This window comes from Chaetodon auriga, chromosome 19, assembly GCF_051107435.1.
Source record: "Chaetodon auriga isolate fChaAug3 chromosome 19, fChaAug3.hap1, whole genome shotgun sequence".
Lineage (NCBI taxonomy): Eukaryota > Metazoa > Chordata > Actinopteri > Chaetodontiformes > Chaetodontidae > Chaetodon > Chaetodon auriga.
Window position 1 is genome coordinate 580,538 of NC_135092.1, and position 26,055 is coordinate 606,592.

Sequence of the window (26,055 nt, forward strand, 5' to 3'; positions counted from 1 at the left end):
AGATTTTTTACTTTGGCTTTGACCCTCACCTACCTCACCATTCAGTATGTCTTGATTTGATGTGACTAATTTAAGTAAATTTATAAAACTGCACCAGTCTTTTGGGTCTGCATTTTGGATTCAATCCTTGGTTCCTCTGTGACTCATTACAACAAGTACATGGAATGTATCAACGCGTATGGTAAATTTACAAGGATACAGTGCTTCTGTGTGATATTGTACTTACTATTATTATACCAACAAAACCTAGTCAGTTGATCATCCTGAGATGCTACATTTACATAACAGAGAGTTCTAACATCATAAAACTTAAAACTTAAAAGTGGTGTACTTACAGACTGACAGTGACACTGCCATCCATAGAGCCACATGCATGGCTAAAAAGTTCAAGAGGTTACCAAAACAACAAGATTGTGACTGACATCTAACCACTGTTATGCTATACTTGCAGGGCAAAAGTGACAAGTGCAAAAAATCACCAGCCATGCAAAAGGCCTTGTGCTATGAAAAGATTTCCACACAGTGTCACTGACATCAGTAGGATCCTTGTCACAATAAACAGAGTAACCACAATAGAGCTACAGCAAGACACCTGTACAAAGTCCTGCAGTCATGCATATCTGCAGTCTTAACAGTTATTGCCAAAAGCATTTCAGACCACTGTGGCAAATTATTTTAATATCAAATCATTTCACTTGACAATGCGTTATCAAATAGTTGCAATAATAATTACTGACATGTCAAGTCACTGGCACGGTTTTAACAATAAGAACAATATACTCATAAAAGTCATTTGAATGACACACATCAGTTTGTTGCATACACTGAGATATTTTGAATTCTGCTTGAATAGTAAAGATGATAAGGATTGTCTATAAACCAAACGTGATCAGTTTAAGCTGAAGCAGTGCCTATTCTTTCCACTAACTGAGAATTTCATTATCTAAATCTTAGCAGAAACTAAACAGCAGTCTGAACACAGAGCATGTCTATCTATGGCTGTTTTTTGAATGGTCAGACAGTTCAAAATATCTATGAATACATTTTTACTTATCTCCAAAATGAGGCCTGTCAAAACTCTTTTCAAGGTATGCCTACTCTGTTTGTAGATATCTTAAATTGACTTTTTGACAAGTAATAACCTCATCTTGTGAAAGGGGAACCAATACTGCAGTGGCAGGAAACTTGTTGCAATGCAAAATGACTGCTCAGGAGACAGTAACATTACTACTTGAGTTGTACCCTATGAAGAAAAGTTTTACATTTTTACATTACATGGGGATGCACATGAATGCTGTCAAAATGTACTGACCAAAAGAGGTGATATTACATGAATATGACATGGTGATATTGTGTTACAGTTACATTAAGGCACTGCTCGTGTAAGTGACAGGACCAGCTTTAATGGAATAGCTTATTGTTTTGATCAAGAAAATGGAAAAAACAAACAAACAAAAAAAAAACATTCATGTGGTTGATGATTCCATTAGTCTGCATACTGATGCCATTTGCACTGAACATGGACTCATGAGACACAGTGGTGAAGAACAGCAACTTATTGTTGGAGATTCCCAGAAAATTTCCTATCTAAACTGTGTCTTTTGCATGTATGCAAAACCCAGTGTGAGAGAGAGAGAGACAGAGATATCTCCACAGATAGATAGATAGATAGATAGATAGATAGATAGATAGATAGATAGATGTAAACAGTATATTTTCTTTTATTCTATTCTAATTAAAATATTTGTATACTGTAATACGATATTTGTATACTGCTAATACAGCAAAATAAATGTGTCAGAACCTGGGAAGAGCATCTTGTTTTGCCAAGTTCTGCCATATTTTTCATATTTCTCCCCTCTCTTAATAGCTGGTCACTACTAATGCTACATTAACATTACAGAATACATTATGGTCTGTTTTTCAAAACGTACAGCACAGTATGTAGTCAAAAAGTTCCAGACTGAAAGGTTCAATCACTTAAAGGAGTTCAACAGCACTTCTCAATCTGATGAGAAAACAAACCACTTTGCACAGCCTTGAATTCACCCTCATACATCCATGCACACTCAAACAGAGATCACTACTAAGCTGTTATATAAGGTTCTAGGCTGCACACCTGGAACAATTTGATGTCCAATATTACACTACCAACACACAGGGCTCTACTATTACTCTACTTAGCAATTACAAATATGCTGAGACAGCTATTGACAACAAGCAGTGTTTTGCCCTAATGTTGAATTTGTTTGTAAGAAGGTCCAACAAGGCCTTTATTGTTACAGAAAATATAGCTTTTAATGTTTGCAGCTCCATGAGGACTCTGTTCTCATCCAATTGGATTTAATCTCTTGTATCATTTTGCAATTTAAGTTAACGTAGATAACTCTCAGGGATTTGATGCACAAATACATTTTAGATTTTTGATGTTGAAAGCTTTATACCTTGGACCCAATACAAACAATATCTGATTCAGCTGTAATTTTCAAGTTTGAAATAACAAACTTCAATTCATGATCCTTAAAATTTAGGCAGCAGTGATGGTTATTTTTAACTTTGCTGAGCAGCAATGCACAACATACATATCAATATTATTATTAACAATAATATCCGAATGCCAAAAAAGAAAAAAAAAAAAAATGACATTCACTTTTTCTTAATTGTATATAACAGCCCAAAACCAATAAAGTGAAAGGTTCAGAAAAATTAAAATCTGTTCATTCATCTTGACAATTCTATCTGCAAAGGGAGATTATGTGATATCAAAAGCTCTAGAGTAGCTGCTAAATAGACCTTGTCTGAATACAGGTTTTTTCATTTCTTTAAGAAATTATTAGGCTTATAACTAAATCTACTCACTCCCCACCCACACACAAACTCAATCCATCTGGTAAGTTAGGAGGGAAAAGGTATCTTGAAATCTGCAAAAAAAAAAAAAAGGAGTGGAGTAATATTATATATAAGTATTAAGTAACAGAAAATGGAAATACTAAAGTAAAGTTCTTTCCACCTCTAATAAAAGACCTGGAAAATAAAAGTTCTTCATAGTTGTCTGAGTCAGCACCCAACATGTAACAAGTGCTTTCCTGAGTCCTAAAATACTTATTAAATTTCCAATAAAACTGTAAGTTCATAAAAGAATAATACCAGGCCAATTAATTTGTGTTGGAAACGTACATTTATTCTATGCTGTTACTGGTTTCATTCATTTCTATAGTTAATTTCCTGAAACACAAGAAACTGGTAGATATTTTTTGTTTGTTTTATGAAAAATAAGTCAGTAAAGTGAGAGGGTAAATAACTTAAGACAAAAAACAATAATGCTGCACTTACTTTATGTGGTGAGTTCCGGAGTATTGATCTTCTCCGAGCTCTGTTCTTTCAGTCCTTCAGCATATTACCTGCCAGCTGTCTGAACAACATCTGAGCAGGTCATCTTAAATTCAGCCAGCTCCTGACAAATAAAATTATGTGCTGTCAAAACCACTTCACTTAAAATTGATCCTAGTTGTGTTTTCCAGTTGGAGCAGATTAACTGTCAGTCTGTATGCAGACACACTGTGAGGTGCTGGAGCACTGAAGCTTCCTCTTTTCAACGACTTCCTTGACATTTTAATTCTGTGACTTCCTTTTTTTTATCTGAACACTGACCAACATGTGTGCTACGTGCAGGAAATGATGTGACAGCTGCAATGACATTGCTAATTACTTCAGTACGAAACTTAATTGCTGACCTTGAAAACAGCAGTTGGACAAAAATATCTTCAGAAAAAAAACGGCTGAGGAGACCAGTTGAAAGCTAAAAAAAAAAACACTGTGATTGGACTTTGAGTTTGCTTTTGTTTTGTTTGTTTGTTTGCAAACTTTATTTCCAATATTTACTTTTTTGTGTCTTAAAGCTCTGGCCTATACTGCAATAATTAATGTGTATTGACATTTTATTATAAAATTATTTTTATTCATCAGTCTTGATGATTTCAGTATATTTGTGTCAGTGTTGTGCTATTACATGTGATTGCACATATAAAAATGGTCCTGTTTTACTCTGCAGAAACTTTTATTTTTTTTTTAACTTTGTTGATAATTGTTGTGGCCTATTTTGCTAATTTATTGTTTTTATGTGAAGCTAATGTATGGCGCAAATTGTGTAGATGGACTTGGCATTCTGTCAAGTGATTTAAATCACTGATTACTATTGTCATTGATGTATCAAAAAGCAGCATATGTACTATGAAGCAGCTGGACAGGGTAGTGCTAGTTTTCATATACCATTGGTAGTTTAATCTGCACACATCACATGCCAGACATCATTTAACCTTTTCATATGTTTCTAAAAAAAATGTAAATCTGAAATGTAACTAGCAACTATGAAATTGCTGTCAGATAAATGTCGTAAAGACTACAATAATAATCTCTAAAAAGAATGAAGTAACATAAGAATGGAAATACTCAAGTTAAATTCCAGTAACCTCAAATTTGTACTTGAGTTCACTACTTGAGTGAATGTACTTATTTCCTCCTCAAATTTTTCGAAACACACAAACACACACACACACACACACACATATATACATATGTACATATACATATGCATGTATATGCATGTATGTATGTATGTATGTATGTATGTATGTATGCGTGTGTGTGTGTGTGTGTGTGTGTGTGTGTGTATACATATGTATATGTATGTATGTATGTATACACACACACACACCTATGTATACTTATGTATGTATGTACTTACATATGCATACATCATGGACAGCCCGTTTCACCCCTGCATGAGACAGTGGGGGCCCTAAGTAGCTCCTTCAGGAACAAACTGCTGCATCTACTCTGTAAGAAGGAACGCTACCACTGGTCCTTCATTCAGCTGCCAGACTTTTCAGCCATAGCATTGTTTAATGTAGCACTGTGCTTACATACATACTGTTTGCACTACTGTGTGATTTATGTTTACCACCTTGCTATTACATCCGTGCAATATGGATATATGGTATATACTGTGTGTGTGTGTGTGTGTGTGTGTGTGTGTGTTCGTTGGAGTGTTAGCACTGAGCAGTTTAAGCAGGGACAGAAAGTCAGTCATGTGTCATAAGCAGAACATGCTAACCACACAGGAAGTGCCAGCTGATTTCATACTCACAACATACCGTCAGTAAAATGCGCACGCTGGCCCAGAAGCTACAGCCTCATGCCTACTGGTAGTTATGTCCTAAAAATTTGTTTCAGTTATTTAAATTAAGAATTAAATTGAATTCACAAAAATCTAAAGTTTACTGCTTTTAACTACAGCATGAGAGAAGACTGTAATTTGATGAGGACGAAATAGAGTTTTAGACCGTCAGAGTCGTTTCCTTTTTTGGAAAGTGGGGACATTTGGTTGTAACTTCCTGAAGGGGCTGTTAGATGGTTCAAACTTGGTTTTAGGGTGTTGGTTACGTAAAGAGTTGGGGTTAGGCATGCAGTTGTAATGGTTACAGTTAAGGGCTTGGCAATTATGTTTAAGAGTATCCTCAGAAACACAGAAATAAAAATTTGTGTGTGGCATCTGCTCTTACTACACTATGGCACCTTAGCAGCTTTTCACAAATGTTTTTGCATCATTTGTGTGATCACACTCATCTTGCATACTTTATTCTTGCATGCCTTTTTTTACTCACCTATAACTTGAAAACTATTAATGCTACATTTGCCATTCATATATCAATATACACATAACTTTGTACTGCCTGCTGCAATTTTAGGCTACAAAGACAACTGATATGTCAAATTGTAATTTTTTGTAGATGTCTGCTGACATATATTTGATTACTGTTGGCTGTGATATATTTATATCTCTACTATTGTCTCTTATTAATCCCTTAACTTCTATTTTGAATGAAACACCAAATAATGCAACAAAAAAAAAAAAGAAAGAAAGAAAAAGAAAAGAAAAGAAAAGAAAAGAAAAAAACATTCCAGTCAAGTATCATTTTTTGGATCCTGCTGCTGCAATCTGTGACTGTCAGAGTGAAAGTGAAAAGGAGAACAGCAAAGCTATCTACAACACAGCATTTAAGAGATCTCAACACTGTGACATTTTGAGTTAAATAGGCTATATTCAGATTCCATCTTTAAGGTGATGTGGTTCACATTTGTTTAGAGTTGATGCTGTGGGGATGTAAAATCTCATAATATGATGTGTACTATACATTTTGTGGTCTTTTACTTACTTACTGTAACTATGTCAAACTGCTCACGTCAACCCTCACTGAAGAAAGTGAGCTGTCTTCACTTCTGTCGTTTTTACCTTAGATGAAATGTGGCCTTAAAGGGCAATGTAGGCGTCAGTTTAATAAAATCATATTAGATGTCACATGAAATTCTTTTACGTTTTATGACCCATCACGTGCAGAGCTCTCACTAAGACAATCTTCACTTGTTTTACTTTTTTTCTTAGCAGGGTTTTTTGTTATTATGTAATTTTAATATGCCAAAATTTCCCAACAAGGGAATATTATGAAATCACTACGACTACCCTGGGGAGGTTCCCCAGTTTTACCAGCACAAACTGTAGTATCATGTAGAAATACATTGGAAAGAGAAACTCGGTTTCATGTTTCAGCTTTCTAGAAATCTTACTTTTCTTTTAATCTCTGTATTTCATATTGAGTATCCACCTATACTGACTCTGATCTATTTTTATTTATTAATTTAACGTAACACCACATAACCGGTACAGCTGCATACATACTGCAGACTGAGTGTGTTTTCCATAAGGCATTACATTGCCACCTGATGGCCGTTTTTGGCATTACTACTACTAATACTTCCTTTGCCCTCTAGGTGGTGTTTGTTTGATATTACATGTTTAGGACCTGAACTTCCTGTAAAGCAAGAAAAGAGTGTTAGACAGGAGGTGCTTTCTTTTCATCACAGCTAAAGAAGAGCAATCAGTGGAAAATAATCTGCGACCATCCTTTTATTGATAGCGCCTTGAGTGGCATAATCAGTGAATTTATTGTTTATCATCATCATCTTTATTTTGCAGAATAATCATTTTGGGGAATTTGTTGATTTGCTTTTTTTTGAGACACTATGTCACTGAACATGTTACTATCTTAAACTTATCAGTGAATAGGCTATTTGCTATCACAGTATGATCCCTCAGGTTGAGATTATAACTCACATGGTGCAGTGCCATACCTGTATGTTTGCTAAAATTTATTTCCTTTTTTGTGCTTACCTGTTATCCAGCCAGTGGTTTGATGTCATTATTTTACAGAGGTCTATTTGTAATGTTTTTTTTTTTGTTTGTTTGTTTGTTTTTTTTTGCAGTTTCACACATAGTCATATTAAATCTACTTAAAGACAACTATCGCCTGGTTCCTTGAGAGAGGATGATATGAAGAGGAGTTAAGTGAGCTGTGAAAACTCAGTATAGGCTCACTTGGAGGACACTGAGGAACAACTGTATAGTGAAATGATTGCACTCTGTGAGGAATGTAAACAAGATGGCGAAATCTAATGTCAATGGCACAAGCAGTCAACGACATACAGATTCACAGGAAATGGAAGAGTCTAACCAGCAACAACAAGACTCAGTCACCAGACTCAACAAACTTATTCGCAAGGCCAGTGACATTGTGGGAATGGAGTGTGACTCTCTGACGGTGGTGTCAGAGAGGAGGATGCTGACTACGCTACGGACTATCTTTGACAACGTCTCACACCCACTTCATGATGTGCTGGTCAGGCATATACTTTCAATGAGAGACTCATCCCACCAAAATGCACTACTGAACGCCAGGAAATCATTCCTGCCTGTGGCCATCAAACTGTACAACTCCTCCCTCTGAATGGCCCTTGGACTTTTTCACTACCTGCCAAATCATTCATATCTATACTGCAGTTCACTACTGACTTAATATAATAATCATGTGCAATAACCAGCAGTGTAATTACTCTGTTCAATAATTCAACTTGTGTAATATCCACTGTCATACATTTAATCTGTCATACATTTATTTATTATTTGTTTTTTACACTGTTATATAACTTATGTTTGTAAATACATGTAAATCTCTCTATCCCTTCTATTCTTTTAAGGAGCACGTGTAACACAAAAAGAATTTCCCGTCGGGGATCAATAAAGTATTTCTGATTCTGATTCTGATTCATATCAGGAAAGGATATCACCACAAGTGATATCCTTACCAAAGCATGAAAAAGTCAGTACACCAGCAAAGCTATCATCCTGCAGAAATGATTATCAGCAGTGCAACTACTCTCCTGATACAAAAGAACGTTCAACAAAGGACAATCATTCCAGCTCACTCCTCAGCACCTCCAACCACAATCAGCACTGATGTACAACTCCTCACCAGAGGAAGACAATACCACAACAGAACTTGCTAGGTTTCTAGCAAAGATCAAGCTGGTGAGTGGAGGGTTGACCAAGTTTCATGATAGGATGGAAAATTACCTAAGCTGGAGATCCACTTTCAAGACAACTATTTCTGGCCTGGGCCTTACTGCTAGCAAAGAGATGAACTTATTAATCAAGTAGTTGGGTTCTGAATCCGCAGAACATGCCCAAAGAATAAAAGCTGTGAACATTAACTATCCCTCTGCCGGCCTAGCCATGATTTGGACGAGACTGGATGAATGTTATGGTTTGCCAAAGGCTATCGAAACAGCGCTGTTCTCTAAAATAGAGAATTTTCCAAAGCTGTCAGCCAAAGACCACCAAAAACTATGTGAGTTAGAAGATTGGTGCAGGAGTTGGAGACTTCAAAGATGGAAGGATACCTGCCTGACCAAAGCTATCTAGACACAGCTAGATGGGTGTTACCCATCGTTGATCAACTACCCTTTCATCTCCAGGAGAAGTGGTTGACAGTGGGGTCAAAATATAAGGAGGATTTCGGAGTAGCATTCCCACCATTTTCATTTTTCTCAGAATTTATACGAAAACAGACCAAGGTGAGAAATTAACCTAGCTTCAATACAGCTATGTACACAGCCAAACCTACGAAAGAAAAGTCTTTCAGCAGAAGTCACACCAAAACACCAGTGTCTGTGCATAAGACAGATGTGTCAATGGGATCAACGACCATGTATGTCAAAACAGGGGAAGAAGCAAGAAAGATCAGTCCTATACACCACAAGCCACACACCCTGAAAGGTGCAAAGGGTTTAGAACCATGTTGCTTGAGTACAGAAAGAAGTTTCTTAAAGGTCCCATATTATGAAAACCCCACTTTTTCTGGGATTTGGGGTGTTATTTTGTGTCTCTGGTGCTACCACACGCATACAAAGTGTGAAATAAGGCCGTCCGTGCTTTTTTGAGTGAGATACGGATTTGTGAAAGCACCCTTCCAAACGAGCTGATCGAATTCGGGGAGTACTGTTACGTAACAAGCCTGCATATTTGCATGCTCCCACCCACCATCCACCACCCCCTACTCTTCTCCCTGGTGTCTCTCCACCCACCAGATACGCTACCTTCTCACAGATCGGAAGCACCGTGTTAGGAATCATGTTGAGCCGTCACACCCAGTGTTCTGTTGGTGGATGTAAATACGAGCACACATCGCTTCATCGGCTCCCAGCCACAGAGGACAGAAGAGCAGTATGAATTGAACTTTTGAGGGCAACGACCCTGCTACAGTTGGCAAAAACCTGTTGGTGTGTGCTAACCACTTTGAGGCTGAGTGTTTCTCCAACCTCAGTCAGTACGAGGCAGGATTAGCTGGGAGACTTTCTCTAAAGGAGGGCTCACTTCCAGCTTTGCATGGAATACGTGCAGACGAGGGACATGTAAGTATACAAATAATTAGCTGTATGTTTCTTTAGTAGATTAGCGCGAACTCTTGCATGTTGTAGTGTGTGTATTTTGCCATTGAGACGATGTAAGGCCAACCGCTAGCTTCGAGACTACGACTTCAGCCATCAAAGGTTAGCTCGCTGCTACCGTAGCTTCTGGTACATCACATCATGTTTCTGATCTTGCAGATGATTTAATACAAGTTCGAGGGAGATGCCAGCATTCACAAATATTAAGCTGTGTTCATTTTGTAGTTTTACACGAATTAACCAAGAAGTGCTTTACCACATAGCACAAGCTAACGCTAACCGCTAACTTCTAGTTAGCAATCAGCATGGTCTCCATATGCAAACCCAGCGACCCGGTCGGTCAAGTGATGCATACACAGACGCTCCGCAGGGTCTAAGCTTCGGGAAATTGAGAAAATAAGGCATTTGGAAACGTTTCTAAACTGGAGTATGTTAGAAAAGCCCAGGGCAAAATGAGTGTATGGTTGAGACTGCTACATCACAGCACAATTTACACTCCAAGCGTCTTTTCTCCTGGAGTTTATTTATGAGTGATCCTTCTTACACTGTATGTAGCTGTTGGCATGGCTATATATGTAAGATAAGGTTGATGTCACTTCTCTCTTTTTATATAGGTCAGTGCGTCATTACAGTTACCTGCTGTTGATCAAGTGTAGCAGTGTGCTGTTGCAGCCTTTAGTGCTTGAATTTACACTGTAAAAGTGCTGTCATGTTTTACTCCTAAGTATGCCCTGTTATCATAACAATATACTGTTGTTACAGCTGTCCAGGCTACTGTGTCCTGCAAGGACTACTGTTGTTATGCACCGCATTACAACGACAATGCTGATAGAGGACAAGCCACCACATCATCAGGGGATCCTCTTTTCAAACTAAGCTTTCCAAAGTCCATGAAGGGAGAGTGCAGAGCCAAACCAGTGAAGACTGAGGCCACATTTGTAAGTATTAACTCAAAAAACAAACATTTGTATTGCACATGACACAAAGTACCACAACTCGGTACTTTCAACACAATAAATAAACCAAAAAATACACACTTAAAAACCTGAGAAACTACAACATTCAAAGTGCAAAATGTCACTATATTTGCAGTTGTTGAATAATCTAATAAATGATACTAATGATTCACTTTTCTCTGTGTGTTTGTGTATTGCACAGGGCATATTGATGATTTGATGGACACTATCATGGAGAAGATCTTTGTCGACCCATCATCATACAGAGCTGAGATTCTGAAGATAAACATCCTACCAGACGTGTCTTCACAATATGAGCATCCAGACAAGGAGGAGGTCATCACCAGCTACGAGTCCAGATTCAATCTCCTACAATCTGGTATGGAGGTTCAGGAGCCTCCGTTCCCACACCAGCAGCACAGGAACAGCTTCTTCCCCAGAGCTGTTACCCTGCCCCCCAGAGATGAACATTACAACTCAGCCCATGTCATAGTGCACATACTGCACATTGCACATATCACTTTATATTCTATATTGTATATACACTGTATACCTCATCTGTTCACTTATACTTTTTACTGCACTGCCACTCACTACCTGTTGAACATGTCACCTGTTTACATACCGTGTTGCACATGTTTTTATGGTTTCATAGAAATTACTCGCACTACCTGCACCTACCTCATACTGTTTATACTTCATGCACTACTTACATGTATTTATATTTTTTGGATATTATGACTATTTGCACTTCTGGTTAGATGCTAAACTGCATTTCGTTGTCTCTGTGTTGCACTCTGATGATGACAATAAAGTTGAATCTAATCTAAACCAAGAAATGACGTCACTCCAAGTCATGGTGTCACAGCTACATGCACAGAAGTACACTATATTGCCAAAAGTATTCACTCACCCATCCAAATAATTGCAATTAGGTGTTCCAATCACTTCCATGGCCACAGGTGTATGAAATCAAACACCAAGGCATGCAGACTGTTTCTACAAACATTTGTGAAAGAATGGGTCGCTCTCAGGAGCTCAGTGAATTCCAGCATGGTACTGTGATAGGATGCTACCTGTGCAACAAGTCGTGAAATTTCCTCCCTCCTAAATATTCCACAGTCAACTGTCAGTGGTATAACAAAGTGGAAGCAATTGGGAATGACAGCAACTCAGCCACAAAGTGGTAGGCCATGTAAAATGATGGAGCAGGGTCAGCGGATGCTGAGGCGCATAGTGCGCAGAGGTCAGCAACTTTCTGCAGAGTCAATCGCTACAGACCTCCAAACTTCACGTGGCCTTTGGATTAGCTCAAAAACAGTGCATAGAGAGCTTCATGGGATGGGTTCCCATGGCTGAGGAGCTGCATCCAAGCCATACATCACGTTGGATGCAGCGACAGATTCTTGTCCAACATCAGTGTGTGACCTCACGAATGCGCTTCTGGAAGAATGGCAAAAAATTCCCATAAACAGAGTCCTAAACCTTGTGGAAAGCCTTCCCAGAGGAGTTGAAGCTGTTATAGCTGCAAAGGGTGGGCTGACGAAACCCTATGGATTAAGAATGGAATGTCATTTAAGTTCATATGCAAGTCAAGGCAGGTAAGCCAATTCTTTTGCCAATATAGTGTATGTGGACCTGGCTTCCCCTGGAAAATCTTGTTCCTAGATTTCGTCGCTGTCCAATGAAAACCACGTACCCTCACTTTTGGTGATTTTCTGTTTTAATTATGAATGGATTGTGGACAATCTCTTCCATGTACTGTCAGTTCTAGGCATCTATTTGACCAATGAAAAGATGTTTGAAAAGAGTTTTATTACATTGTCAATTTTACAAGTATCGCCATTCCCTGTCAAATGTGTAAAACAAAACACGTATGTCCCACTCAATGCCCCTCCCTCCCGCTTTCTGTTTGACGAAAATTTACTGCAAGTCACAGCTTCTTGTTGAAGATACCTCTGTTCAGGTAAAGTATAACCATGAGATAACTGTTTGACAACTGTATTGTAGTTTGCACTGGTTGACATTAATTCACGTTTGTCATGCATGGTTTGCTGACATTATTGCAAATTATTTACTATTCGTGCAAACACGTAACTTTCCTAGCTTGCGAGATAGCGCAGGCTGATGAACAGGGTCGATTTGTAGTGTGGTTGACACTGAATTATCATCTTCAATTAAACATCAAGTTTGCTGTTGTTAACTTCAGCCTATATACCTATATATCAGATTATTTTCCATGTCCTTATTATCGCACTTTTAACTAGCAGTCTTCAAAATTATTACAGTGTCTTATTTCTCCAATCGAGTACCTTAAGTTGTATTGACTGTTTGCAATGTTACATGGATACGTCTTTCTCTATAGAAGAGCTTTGTGCTTTGGTGAAAGTGAAATATAATAGAAAGCTATATGGAAAACAAGGGTTAAGTCAGACACACGAAAGGATGCAAACTCCAGCATTATATTCATCATATTTAACGTGTTCCTTTTTATCTTTTCAAGATTCACTTGAAAGTGAACAGGCAGACTCTCCTTATGTCCCACATGAATCTGAAAATGAAGGTATGTATTGATATCATTATATTTACCATGTTTGTATTGAACCTTTGATGCAAAAATACAACTGAGTGTGCTTCACACATCTACATTTAGTTTCTTAAATAGAGAATAATAATAATTAATGCTGGATTGCACAAAGTGTTATGCCATTCGATTCTGTGAGTGTCTTTGAAGACTCAGAGTTTAAGAAAACACAAAGGCGATACTTATGTACAGCACTAGTAAAGTAAACTAGAATTAGGTCAGCTTGAGCAAAGGATGCACTCTCTAAACTAAATGTGTTTGTCTTTTCAAGAGTCCCTTCAGAGTGACACCTTCAAGAACTGAAGAAGGTTTTGCCGAAGGACTTCCATGCCTTCTTTGATGGGGTTTGAGTGTTATGAGTGGGCTATGAGTGATACACACACACACACACACACACACACACACACACACACACACACACAAATACAGTGCATTCAGAAAGTACTCACACAACTTCACTTTCTCCACATTTTATGTTACAGCGTTTTTCCAAAAAGGATTAAATTCCTTTTTTGTCTCATCAATTGACACACAATACCCCATAATGACAAAGTGAAAAAAGTTTTTTAGAAATTTTGCAAATATTTTAAAATTGAAAAACTTAAATATCACATGTACATAAGTATTCACACCCTTTGCTATGACAATCAAAATTGAGCTCAGGTGAATCCTGTTTCCACTGATCATCCTTGAGATGTTTCGACAACTTGATTGGAGTCTACCTGTAGTGAATTCAATTGATTGGATGTGATTTGAAAGGAACTGTCTGTAGACCTCCGAGACAGGATTGTATCGAGGCACAGATCTGGGGAAGGGTACAAAAAATTTTCCACAGCATTGAAGGTCCTGAAAAGCACAGTGGTCTCCATCATTCGTAAATTGAAGAAGCTTGGAACCACCAGGACTCTTCCTAGATCTGGCTGCCTGGCCAAACTGAGCAATCAGGGGAGAAGGGCCTTGGTCAGGAAGGTGACCAAGAACAGAGCTCCAGCATTCCTCTGTGGCAATGAGAGAACATACCAGAGGGACAACCATCTCTGCAGCACTCTACCAATCAGGCCTTTATAGAGGAGCAGCCAGATGGAAGCCTCTACTCAGCAAAAGGCACATGACAGCCCGCTTGGAGGTTGCCAAAAGGCACCTAAAGGACTCTCAAACCATGAGAAACAAGATTCTCTGATCTGATGAAACAAAGATTGAACTTTTTGGCCTGAATGCCAAGCGTCACATCTGGATGAAACCAGGAACGTCTCATCACCTGGCTAATACCATCCCTACAGTGAAGCATGGTGGTGGCAACATCATGCTGTGGGGATGTTTTTCAGTAGCAGGAACTGCGAGACTAGTCAGGATCGAGGGAAAGATGAACGGAGCAAAGTACAGAGAGATCCTTGATGAAACCTTGCTCCATAGTGCTCTGGACTTCATACTGGGGCGAAGGTTTACCTTCCAATGGGACAATGACCCTAAGCACACAGCCAAAACAATGAAGGAGTGGCTGCGGGACAAGTCTGTGAATGTCCTTGAGTTGCCCAGCCAGAGCCCAGACTTGAACCTGCTTGAACATCTCTGGAAAGACCTGAAAATAGCTGTCCTGTGCAGTGACAGAGCTTCAGAGGATCTGCAGAGAGGAATGGGAGAAACACAAGCACAGGTCTGCCAAGCTTGTAGCATCATGCCCAAGAAGACTCTAGGCTGTAATTGCTGCCAAGGATGCCTCGACTAAGTACTGAGTAAAGGGTGTGAGATGGTGATGAGCTAAACAAAACAACAAACAAATGTCACGGGCGCTGGCCGAGAGAATTAAGCCGAGCAGAGAGCAGAGAAGAGCGGAGCAGAGCCGAGAGAGAGAGAGAGAGAGGTGCCAATCAGCCACGGCATTTAACTCTTTCCATGCACCGGGCCCAGGTGCTCACGATCAGTCTAATTGAAAGGCTGGATCAGCTGATGACTTTGGAAGAAAACAATGATAAGTCTACGTCAGACCACACACCCACTTTCTCAAACCAAATGGCCAGCACAGCCGTAACAGGCGATATTTCAGTTTTTTAGTTTTAAAAAATTAGCAAAAATTTCTAAAAAAAACTTTTTCACCTTGTCATTATGGGGTATTGTGTCTAGATTGATGAGACAAAAAAGGAATTTAATTAATTTTGGAAAAAGGCTGTAACATAACACAATGTGGGGAAAGTGAAGGGGATGTGAATACTTTCCAAATGCACTATATACATAGACAGACTGATTACAGTTTTGAGGTTATGGTTACAGTTTTGTTTATTATTGAGTGTAATTGCATTTTAACTTAATTTTGCGATGGGTTTAGTGAGTTTACATATTAATAGAATTATGATTTTATAATTAAATCAGTTATTAAGTTCTATTAAAAAGTATTGACAATTATCTCTATGTCTTTCCTGGTGGTTCATAATAGTAGAAATAAATATAAAGATATTTGTAAGGTCCAAACATTTTAATGTTTTTTACATGAAAACATGACATTTTGCCAGTAGTGAGTGTTGAATGAGCCAGTTTTAAATTATTTGGTCATCATTGTCTGGTAACATTCACAACGGTCAAGAAAGCCTGTTACATTAGTAACATTGTTTTTAAAACCTGCACGAGTGGATTATCTCAGATTGCATTAGTTATGCTGTTGATTGAGACCACATGTAAGTTTGACAAACTGTAGCCAAATGTACCTGTTTTGGAGGAAAGCCAAGGAAAAAGAGGAAAGCTACTTTCATCTCAGTAACCTGTGGACACATTATTGCCAAAAGGTAGGTTCTAGTAGTAATTACTACTAATAACAGTACTACAATGCAGTTTTCTGAAAAAACAAACAAACAAAAACAATCATGCAAGGAGTCCAAAATTATCGTTGGGGTTAAACAATATTAAGTTTTGAGCTGAGCATAGACAATAAACTCTGATTTCCCTGAATGGATTTAGACTAATGGATGCAGTGACGGATAATTATATATCAGCTTTTAGCCTGTGGATTCTGCTGATTTAAGTGTAAAATAAAAGACAAATCTTTGATTATGCCAATGTGATATGGCATGATATATACACGTAGGGCAGCTTGTTATCGATCGTTTAGTGCGACATGAACAGGTGATTTGAGGCTCTTACCTAACTGCGCCCTGTGGGAATTTATTTTAAAAAAAAACAAAAAACGTATGTCCCCTTTTCTTCACAACAGTCTATGTAAATCCACTTAAAGTAGTAAACATTTCAGTGATGACTGTGTAATGACAGATTTTTCATTTATGGCACTAAATGTGTGTATTTACAGCATTTTATGTATATTTTGTAAGTTACTTTCTCAGAAAACATTTTGTTAGAAAAAAATATTTTTTTGGACATACATGTTTTTCATCGGACAGCAACGATTTGTTTCATCCAAGTCTACCATAATGGCCATCGTCAGGAGATCAAAACAATTTACGCAGTCTTGGACGATCAGAGCAATATGTCATCAGTAAGGACTGAGTTCTTCAACATGTTTGATACCCAAGGTGTACCGGCTCCATACACCCTGTGCACCTCTTCTGGGGTGGTGCAAACGGCTGGATGAAGAGCACAAAACTCTGCCCACACTCAAGTGTAACGAATACCCAAAAACCAAGCAGAGACACCAACACCTGACGCTGCTCACCACCATCAGCACGTAAAGCCAATAGCTGCTGAAATTCCACCCCTGGACCCAAATGCAGACATCCTGCTGCTCCTTGGACATGATCTGTTGTGAGTCCACAAAGTATGGCATCATGTTAATGGCCCTCATGATGCCCCATATGCTCAGAAGCTTGACTTGGGCTGGGTTATCATGGGCAGTGTTTGCCTTGGCAGTGCCCACATGCCAGGTGAAGTCAGCGCTTTGAGAAAAGAACAAATAGCCATCACTGCCAACATTGAGCAGTTGTTTACTCGTTTGTCGTACAGGAAGACAACACAGATGTCCTGTGCTTTCTCTGGTACCAAGACAACGATCACCAAGGCTGTTGTTGACTACCGAATAAGGGTACACATCTTTGGTAACAGTCCCTCTTCAGCTGTTGCAATCTTCAGCTTGAGAAAGGCAGCTAGAGAGGGAGAAAACGAGTATGGCAGTGACGCTCGACACTTCATAGCGAGAGACTTCTATGTGGACGATGCCCTAAAGTCCTTTACCACAGAAGGTGAAGCTATCAATGTCCTGTACAGACCCGACATCATATTGCCAGTTTGCTCATCTGCCATCATCATGAAGCAGTGCGACATCAAGGGAGACACTAGACAGAGGGAGCAGTCCGAGCAAAAGGACTGTGGACAATAAGAGCAATAAGACACAGCATCATTCACAAATTTGTGACCTGTAGAAAGCTGCAGGGGAGATTGGAACAGCAACAAATTGCAGACTTACCTGAAGAACATCTCCAGAAGGATCCTCTTTTTTCCTATGTTGGGCTCCACATCTTCAGCCCACTGGAGATTACTACACGTCGCACCAGAGGAGGCCAAGACAGGGGCAAGAGGTGGCAGTCCCATTCACCTGTTTGTGTCAACTAGGGCTGTTATAGAGGTCATAGAGGGCATGAGCTCCTCCAGTTTCATCAACTCTCTGTGCAGATTCTTTGCTATCAGGAGACTTGCCAAGCAGCTACGGTCAGACTGCAGTACCAACTTTGTTGGTGCAGCCAAGGAACTGAAGTTTGATCCTCCAAATCCCAGCAATACTAGTGTGGAGGATTCTCTTCTCAAGCAAAGATGCACCTGGGTGTTCAACCTTCCACACTCGTCACACATGGGAGGCACTTCGGAGCACATGATTGGGGTTACATGCCGAATCCTCGACTCTATGCTTCCACAAAGTGACCACTCAAACTTGACCCATGAGGCCTTGAACACTCTCATGGCTGAAGTCACCACCATCATCAACACAAGACCTCTAGTGTCTGTTTCATCAGATCCAGAAGCACCCTTCATCTTAATCCCTGCAACTCTTCTCACTCAGAAGATAGGGGCAGCGTTATCTTCTCCTGGGGACTTCTCTAAAGCAGACCTCTTCACGCACCAATGGAAGAGGGTTCAAGTCCTGGCAGACACCTATTGGGCTCGATGGCATAAAGAATACCTCAACACTCTACAAAGTCATCAGAAATGGCAGTATAGGATGCAAAACCTGAAAGAAGGACAGTCAAGTGAAAAGGAATGAATGGCCAATGGAAGTCATTGTGAAACCCATTCCAAGCAGAGACGGAATTGTGCGGAAAGTGGAAGTGAAGGTGATGCGGCCTCAAAGACTTTCTCAAGACCCATTCCAGAGGTTATCCTACTTCTATCTCTGGAAGATCGGGAGATGTGAATTATGTTAATGTGGCATCTTAAATGATGCCAGGTGGGGAGTGTGTTGGAACATTTTCATAAGCCATTTATTTACATGTATTTTAATGCATGTATTTACTTCCTTTGCCCTCTAGGTACTGTTTATTTGATATTGCATGTTTAAGAACTGAACTTCCTGTAAAGTAGAGAAGAAGAGTGTTCCACAGGAGATGCTTTCTTTTCATCACAGCTAAAGAGGGGCAATCAGCGAAAGATATTCTGCGACCATCCTTTTGTTGATAGTGCCATAATCAGTAAGTTTATTGTTTATCATCAGCTTTATGTTATGGAATAATCATTTTTGGGAATTTGTTGATTTTGAGATGCTATGTAAGTGAACATGTTACTATCTTAAAATTACCAGTGAATAGGCTATTTGCTAGTACGATCCCTCAGGTTGAGATTATAACTTGCGTGGTGCAGTGCCATGCCTGTGTGTTTGTTGAAAAATACTTCCTTTTTTGTGCTTACCCATTATCCAGCCAGTGGTTTGATGTCATTATTTTACTGAGGTGTATTTGTATTGTATTTTTTGCAGTTTCACACTTCTTCATATTAAATCTACTTTAAGATAATTATTGCCTGGTTCCCTGAGAGATGGTGGTATGAAGAGGAGTTTAGCTAGCTGTGAAAACTCAGTATAGGCTCATTTGGAGGACACTGAGGAACAACAGTATACTGAAGTAAACCCACATTAAATCAGAATCAGAATCAGCTATATTCTTCAAGTATGTGTGCACATAAAGGGAAGTTGACTCAGGTTTAAACACTGCACCCAATGTACTTGCATAGGAAAAAAGACATACAAAAGTTAACAATAGGTTAAATAGTGCAAAAATATAAAATAAACAATAACCAATATGTACAAAGAATGGTGAGGCAATAAACAAAATATACAATGAAATTTACAATGTGTGTTGACAGTGACATTGAGTGATGAATGTGGATGATAAATGGCCAGTCAGTGGATATTTTGATGTCAGAGGTTTAGTGACACTGTGTGACTTGCTTACTGTTCATCAGGGTGATGGCTTGTGAGAAGAATAAGGATTTAGAGGGTATCCCCTGATGGCCCCTCTGCATTTTGAGTGTTTCATCTTTATTGACACACCTAAATGATACAGAGCCATCATTAATATTATTGGTCGTATCTCTCATTATCTTGTTATGACAAGTCCAAATGTCTGTTGTGCAAAATATAAATAGACCTTTCAATTCTTTGCAAAATATTTGAATTTGGTTAACAAACTTGTGCATTGCTGACAGAGCTTGGCTAGAGCACAACAACTCTGTACATGGAATATATGTGTGTTGAGTTCTTCAGATTTTATGTATGTCAAGCCCAAAATTATTCATAACCCTGGCAAATTTTGACTTAAAGTTACTTTAATTCAACCAGCAAGTTTTTCTTGATTGAAAATGACACAGGTGTCTCCCAGAAGATAATAAGACAATATACAAGAGGCATCATTGTGGAAAAAAATATTTCCCTGCTTTTATTTACATTTGAATAAAAAGTGGCACATCCCAAATTATTCATACCCTTCTCAATAATCAATAGAAAAGCCTTTATTGGCTATTACAGCAATCAAATGCTTACTATAATTGCTGACCAGCTTTTTGCATGTCTCCCTCGACAGATTCTCAGTTGGATTCAAGTCAGGATTCCGGCTGAGCCACTGCAAAACATTAATGTTTTTGTCCACTAACCATTTCTTCACCACTTCTGCTGTGTGTTTTGGGTCGCTGTCGTGCTGAAATGTCCACTGGTGCCTAAGGCCAAGTTTCTCTGCAGACTGCCTGATGTTGTTGTTGAGGATCTTGATGTATCGTTCTTTTTTCATGGTGCTATTTACTGTGATTAGGTTCCCTGGTCCAATGGCTGAAAAACACCCCCAAAGCATTTGGTTTCCACCACCATGTTTGACAGTGGGGATGGTGTTCTTAGGGTTCAAGGCTTCTCCTTTTTTACGCCTAATGAAGGATACATCATTGTGGCCAAACAATTCAATTTTTGTTTCATCTGACCATAAAACAGAAGACCAGAAGTCTTCTTTGTCCAGATGAGCATTTGCAAAGGCCAAGCAGGCTTTTGTGTGCCTTATCTGGAGAAGTGGCTTGTGAACAGCCACAATGCGCAGCCGCAGGTCCTCAGTAAGCTCCTTTGTCTTAGCCATGACTGTCTACAAACCAACTGCAGAGAGCTGCTGTTTTTCACCTATTGGGTCGATTAAAACAGCTGTTCCCAATGATTCAGGGTAATTAGGATGCTTTAGAACAGCTTGGACTATTTGGAATGGTATAGAACTTTGGATTTTCTCAAAGACTGTGACAGTTTGCAAAGGGTATGAATAATTTCGGACATGCCACTTTTTCTTGAAATGTAAATAAAAGCTGAGAAATATTTTTTTTCCACAATGATGCCCTTCTACATCGTCTTATTATCTTCTGGGAGACGATGAATAATTTCGGGCTTGACTGTATGTTAACAGTATATCTGTCTTTACGAGTTGCAGTAGTGCTCTTATTGCTTCTGTCAAGTTCCTGTTTTCTGTTAAAAATCTTCATCAATATATTGTGTTGATGCATGCCTTTAAAGACATTTCCTTAATTTTTAGATAGACATTTTACTGTTGTATATTTAAATTGTTATTACTTACTCATCAGGAGCAGAAATGCTTTCTCTAATGAACAGTGGGAGGTATTTTATTCTCAAACCATTTTATGATTCCATAACCTTATTTTAATACTTTAATTCTCAAACAAAATGTCTGAGAGATGCTAGTCCTTACAAGGACACACAATTCATTTCTTTGTAAACATAAAATATGGCAAAGCATAGAACATACAAGGTGACAAAAAAAAGACAAGAGACTAGAAAGAGACTAAATTTCATATGCCTGTTAGGGTTTTCAAAAACATAAAAAAGACAAAAAAGGATCAGTTGGAAAAAAATCAAAAATGACAAATGACAAGTAAGATCAGTTTTACTATTCATATTTTATTGAACTCATTTTCACTTTACAGATAGTTGTGGACAATTACTATACTGACGTACACCATTAGGCATTTATAAAATTAATATATACAGTACAGTAAATGTCAACAGCATTGCTCATGTAAAATGCTAATCTATCACCATGTATTGAACTGTATTGTAAAATGAAAACTGCTAAATATGTTTTTATGATTAAATATTCATATACTTAATGTTCTCTCCTGCTTTCTTGCAGTCACTTTCTACCTCTTAAATGACACACCAATGACAATTCATACTTTGTGTGAATTATGTGAAGAAGGAAAATAGCAAAAAAAGAGAAAAATAGAAAAAGAAACATAAAAATGCAAAATGGTAATGTCAAATAAATCAGTAAATGACTGAAATAATATGTTGTAGCCATTTCCAATGTTAAGAGGTACAACCTCAAAAAAGTTGGCACGCTGTGTAAAACATCAATAGAAACAGAATGTGATGATTTGCCAAATACTGAAACCCATACTGAATAAGACAACATTACAAATGCTATATAACAACAACATTAAAAATGCTGATATAGAATTTGATGCCAGCAACACCTTTCAAAAAAGTTGGAGCAGTCACAAAAAAAACTGGAAAACCAAGAAGATGCTTTAATTTCTGTGTACAACTGAGATCTCATATCAAATGGGCTTAGGGTAAGGAATACTGTATGTGCCCATGCAGAAACTAATATATCCCTTGCTGCATGGAAATAACACTCTTGATCTTATAGGAACTAACTGAAAACTAAAGTTGTTTTTATATTCAATGACAATAACCAAATGACAGAAAAGCAACACAGCTAAACATTGCATGTTTTGGTTAGTAATTTCATTAATTAATTAAATTTATACATTTTAAAGGTACAACCCTGTTTCCAACAAAGTTGGAACGCTGTGCAAAACATTAATAGAAACAGAATATGATGATTTGCAAAAAACACTGATACCCCATATTTAACTGAAAATAGCACAAGACAACATATCAAATGCTGAAAATGAGAAATTTGATTGTTTATTGAAAATGGCATCCTCATTTAGAATTTGATGTCAGCAATATGTTTCAAAAAAGTTCAGACAGTGGTGACAAAAGACTGAAAATTTATGAAATGCTACAAGAAAACACCTGGTGGAACATCTTACAATTAATTAGGTGATGATTGGGTATAAAAAAATAAAGATGGGTAAAGATGGGGAGGGGTCCATCACTCTGTGTCAGACCGCCCAAGCTCATTTAAAATGAACTGAGGCAAGGAGGAAAACTTTCCTGTGGTCAAAATTTGAAATTTTTTTTGGAAATCATGGACGGCAGGTCCTCCAGGCTAGAAAGCAGAGGGACCACCTGGCTTGTTATCAGCGCACAGTTCAAAATCCAGCAGTTATGATGGTATGGGGGTGCATTAGTACACATGTCATGGGTAACCTGCACATTTGTGAAGGCACCATTAATGCTGGACAATATATACAGGTTTTGGAGCAACATATGCTGACAAGTAGACAATGACTGTGTGTCTGATGTGGTGTTTGCAGCACATGGGCTCTGCAGGGGACAGTGCTCTCTCCTTTCCTCTTCACCCTCTACACAACGGACTTCAGACACGACACTGACAGCTGTAACATCCAGAAGTTCTCAGATGATACAGCCATCGTTGGACGTGTATCAGAGGGGAACAAACTTGAATACAGGGAGGTCATCTCCAACTGGTGTGGACTGAACAACCCTCACATAAATGCCAACGAGACAAAGGAGGTGCTGATAAACTTTGGCAGGAATGTGCCATGGAATACACTGGTGAACAGCCAGGGTTTGGACATTGCAATTGTGAACTAGTACAAATACCTTGTTGTTCACCTCAACCACAAACTGGACTAGACAAATCACACAGATGTCCTGTACAGGGCCAAAGTCGTCTCCACATGCTAAGAAGACTGAAGTGATTTCTCCGGCAAGGGGAGGTTTATCTTATCAAAATTACAGCAATTGGTCTCCTCAGTTTTCAAATGCTTGCAGTTAAAGAAGAGGTGATGTAACAGAGTGGTAAACATGACCCTGTCCCCAACTTTTTTTTTGAAATGTGTTGCTGGTATCAAATTCTAACAGAGGATATAATTTCAGTTAAACATGGGGTATCGGTGTTTTGCAAATCATCAGTGTCCCAATTTATTTGGAAACAAGGTTGTATAACTGATTAAACTTGTCCTAAACATCCTCTGTTACATTTCAACAAGAACAATAATAAAACCAGTGACTTCCACTGATATTAAAGCTCCATATATCTCTTAAACAAAATCAAGAAATATGACTTTTCTTCAAAGTGTTATGAGAGTAGGCCAGACATGTATTAAAGTAGTATTAACCACAGTTGCCATTAGACCATTTTTAATGACAACAATTTTTACAACATTATAACATTAGACAAGTTTTTACTCATTTTCACCACTTTTGCATAAAAATTACAGCCATCCATATGAATTACGTCCTAATGAAATGTCAATGTGTGATGACCCACAAGTAGTTCTCAAATTGCACTTTGGGTGAACTGACCCTTTAAAGACTGACTCGAGGCATGGGTGATAGGGGTTGGGCAGATTAGTAAGGAATGCGCAGATTAAATACACATTATAAGTTGTGAGTGATAGTTACGTTATGGTCCTAAATGTTGGTCCAATGCCACAAAAAGATTCATCCTGCACAGGTTTGATTACCAACCTGGCAAAGCAGGCAACTGCCCCAGTATCCCAGACCCTCAAGGGGCTCAAAGGCTCCAGGCTCACTGTGAGGCAAATAGTTTGTGATTATTGAAAATGTCTTTGGTAACACTGTGGCTTCTGAATTATTCCTGATCTTGAGGCCCTGTCTTGTGGCAGAGCTCTGTGTCATAAAATTGCTAACTTTGGAATTTCAGTTGAAATTTTTCCTCACATGATGCTATTTCTAAAATAAATAAATAAATAAATAAAAATACAATATATGTTCGATCAATTTTCCACAAACTAACAAATAGCAAAACTGAAGTCAGGTAATATTTCAGCACACATAATGTAAATGCAAAATACACGTGTAGTCTGCATTGTGCTCTGTGCCTGACACTCAAAAGCAACATGCCGCTGGAACCCATATTTTATTATTTCCTCTGGGCTCCTAGTTGGTTAATCCAACCCGAACTTCTGCTCCGTCTTCGTATTTGCATTGAGTTATATTCAAGCTCATATTCTTTAACTGTACCTTTAAAATCATGTAGCTGCTGGTTAGAGTTATTACTGAAAAAAAAACAGATAAATACTAGGCCAAGTCTTCGATAGATAGATAGATAGATAGATAGATAGATAGATAGATAGGGTTGGAAGCTTAATTCGCCCCTTCAACATTGTCTGCTTCATATTTACTACTAAGTGAATTAACGTTATATCTGATGGATGCACTCTAAATGAAACCATGTGAATATTGCGGTTAAATGGTCTAATGTATTAACTGTAAAATACTCACCCTCTGGCGTACAGTCTATTTCTTCCACGCAGTCAGTCTCTGTAACCCAACTGTTATTATTCTCTATGGTCGCTTTGAATTTTAACATCATCTTTGTGACATGAGTCTTCTGCACTGTGAACACGACAAAGGCTCTTTTCGTGGCCCTTCTTCTTCTTCTTCTTCTTCTTCTTCTTCTTCTTCTTCTTCTTCTTCTTCTTCTTCTTCTTCTTCTTCACTCTATTACTACAGCGGCTGCAACCTTCGGAGGACCCAGCCTACGCGGTCTCCGGAGACTGGGTCCTTCGGAGTCGCCTTCGGAGCATTCCGTGATTGCGTCACGACGTCATAACTTCTTCCCTCCTAACCCGGGAAAAACACACGTACGGGGTGCAGAGATGCGCCCGTGCAGCTCCTGTCGCTTGTAAGAGGAGCGAAATGTATACAACTTACGAGAACAAATTCACCTGATGTGAATATCTTCACAGTTACAATAAGATATTAGTAGATATCCGAGCTTGTAACATTTGTAAGTGAAGGGTTTTAATAAGGCTAACAGTTAACTGAGCTCCTCATATCAACAGGTCGCCATTGTTAATAAAAACAATCGGTGCGTTTGTGCGCAAAGCCGCGAAGGATAGTAGCGATGCGTCCTCCGAATACAGGGAAAAGGAAGACGCATTTGTCGGCTGCATTTGGATGAGCCTTCGAATTTGGACGAACATGAGCTGTGTCCCAATTCAGAGGATGCATCCTTCGGAGGATGGATTTGAAGGCCGAGTACGTTATAACGCTGCGCGAAGGCTGTCCCAATTCGTCCAAAT

General features: G+C 38.7%; 1 protein-coding gene and 1 long non-coding RNA gene across 6 annotated transcripts in view; one reads left to right on the forward strand and one right to left on the reverse strand.

Moving 5' to 3' along the window:
• Nucleotides 1–26,055, reverse strand: part of syk (spleen tyrosine kinase) — a 75,799-nt gene extending 49,744 nt beyond the window's left edge. For 2 of the 5 annotated variants that reach the window (XM_076757261.1, XM_076757257.1), the window contains exon 1: nucleotides 25,253–26,055. The gene's annotated coding sequence lies outside the window, so the exon portion shown is untranslated. Of the gene's footprint in view, nucleotides 1–2,859; nucleotides 2,922–3,333; nucleotides 3,833–25,252 lie in introns of those variants that run through there. The other 3 variants (XM_076757256.1, XM_076757258.1, XM_076757255.1) reach the window with 3 other exon arrangements.
• Nucleotides 7,227–11,697, forward strand: LOC143338212 (uncharacterized). Its single transcript, XR_013079229.1, has 3 exons — nucleotides 7,227–9,804; nucleotides 10,603–10,778; nucleotides 10,999–11,697. It is a non-coding gene; the product is annotated as an uncharacterized LOC143338212 (long non-coding RNA).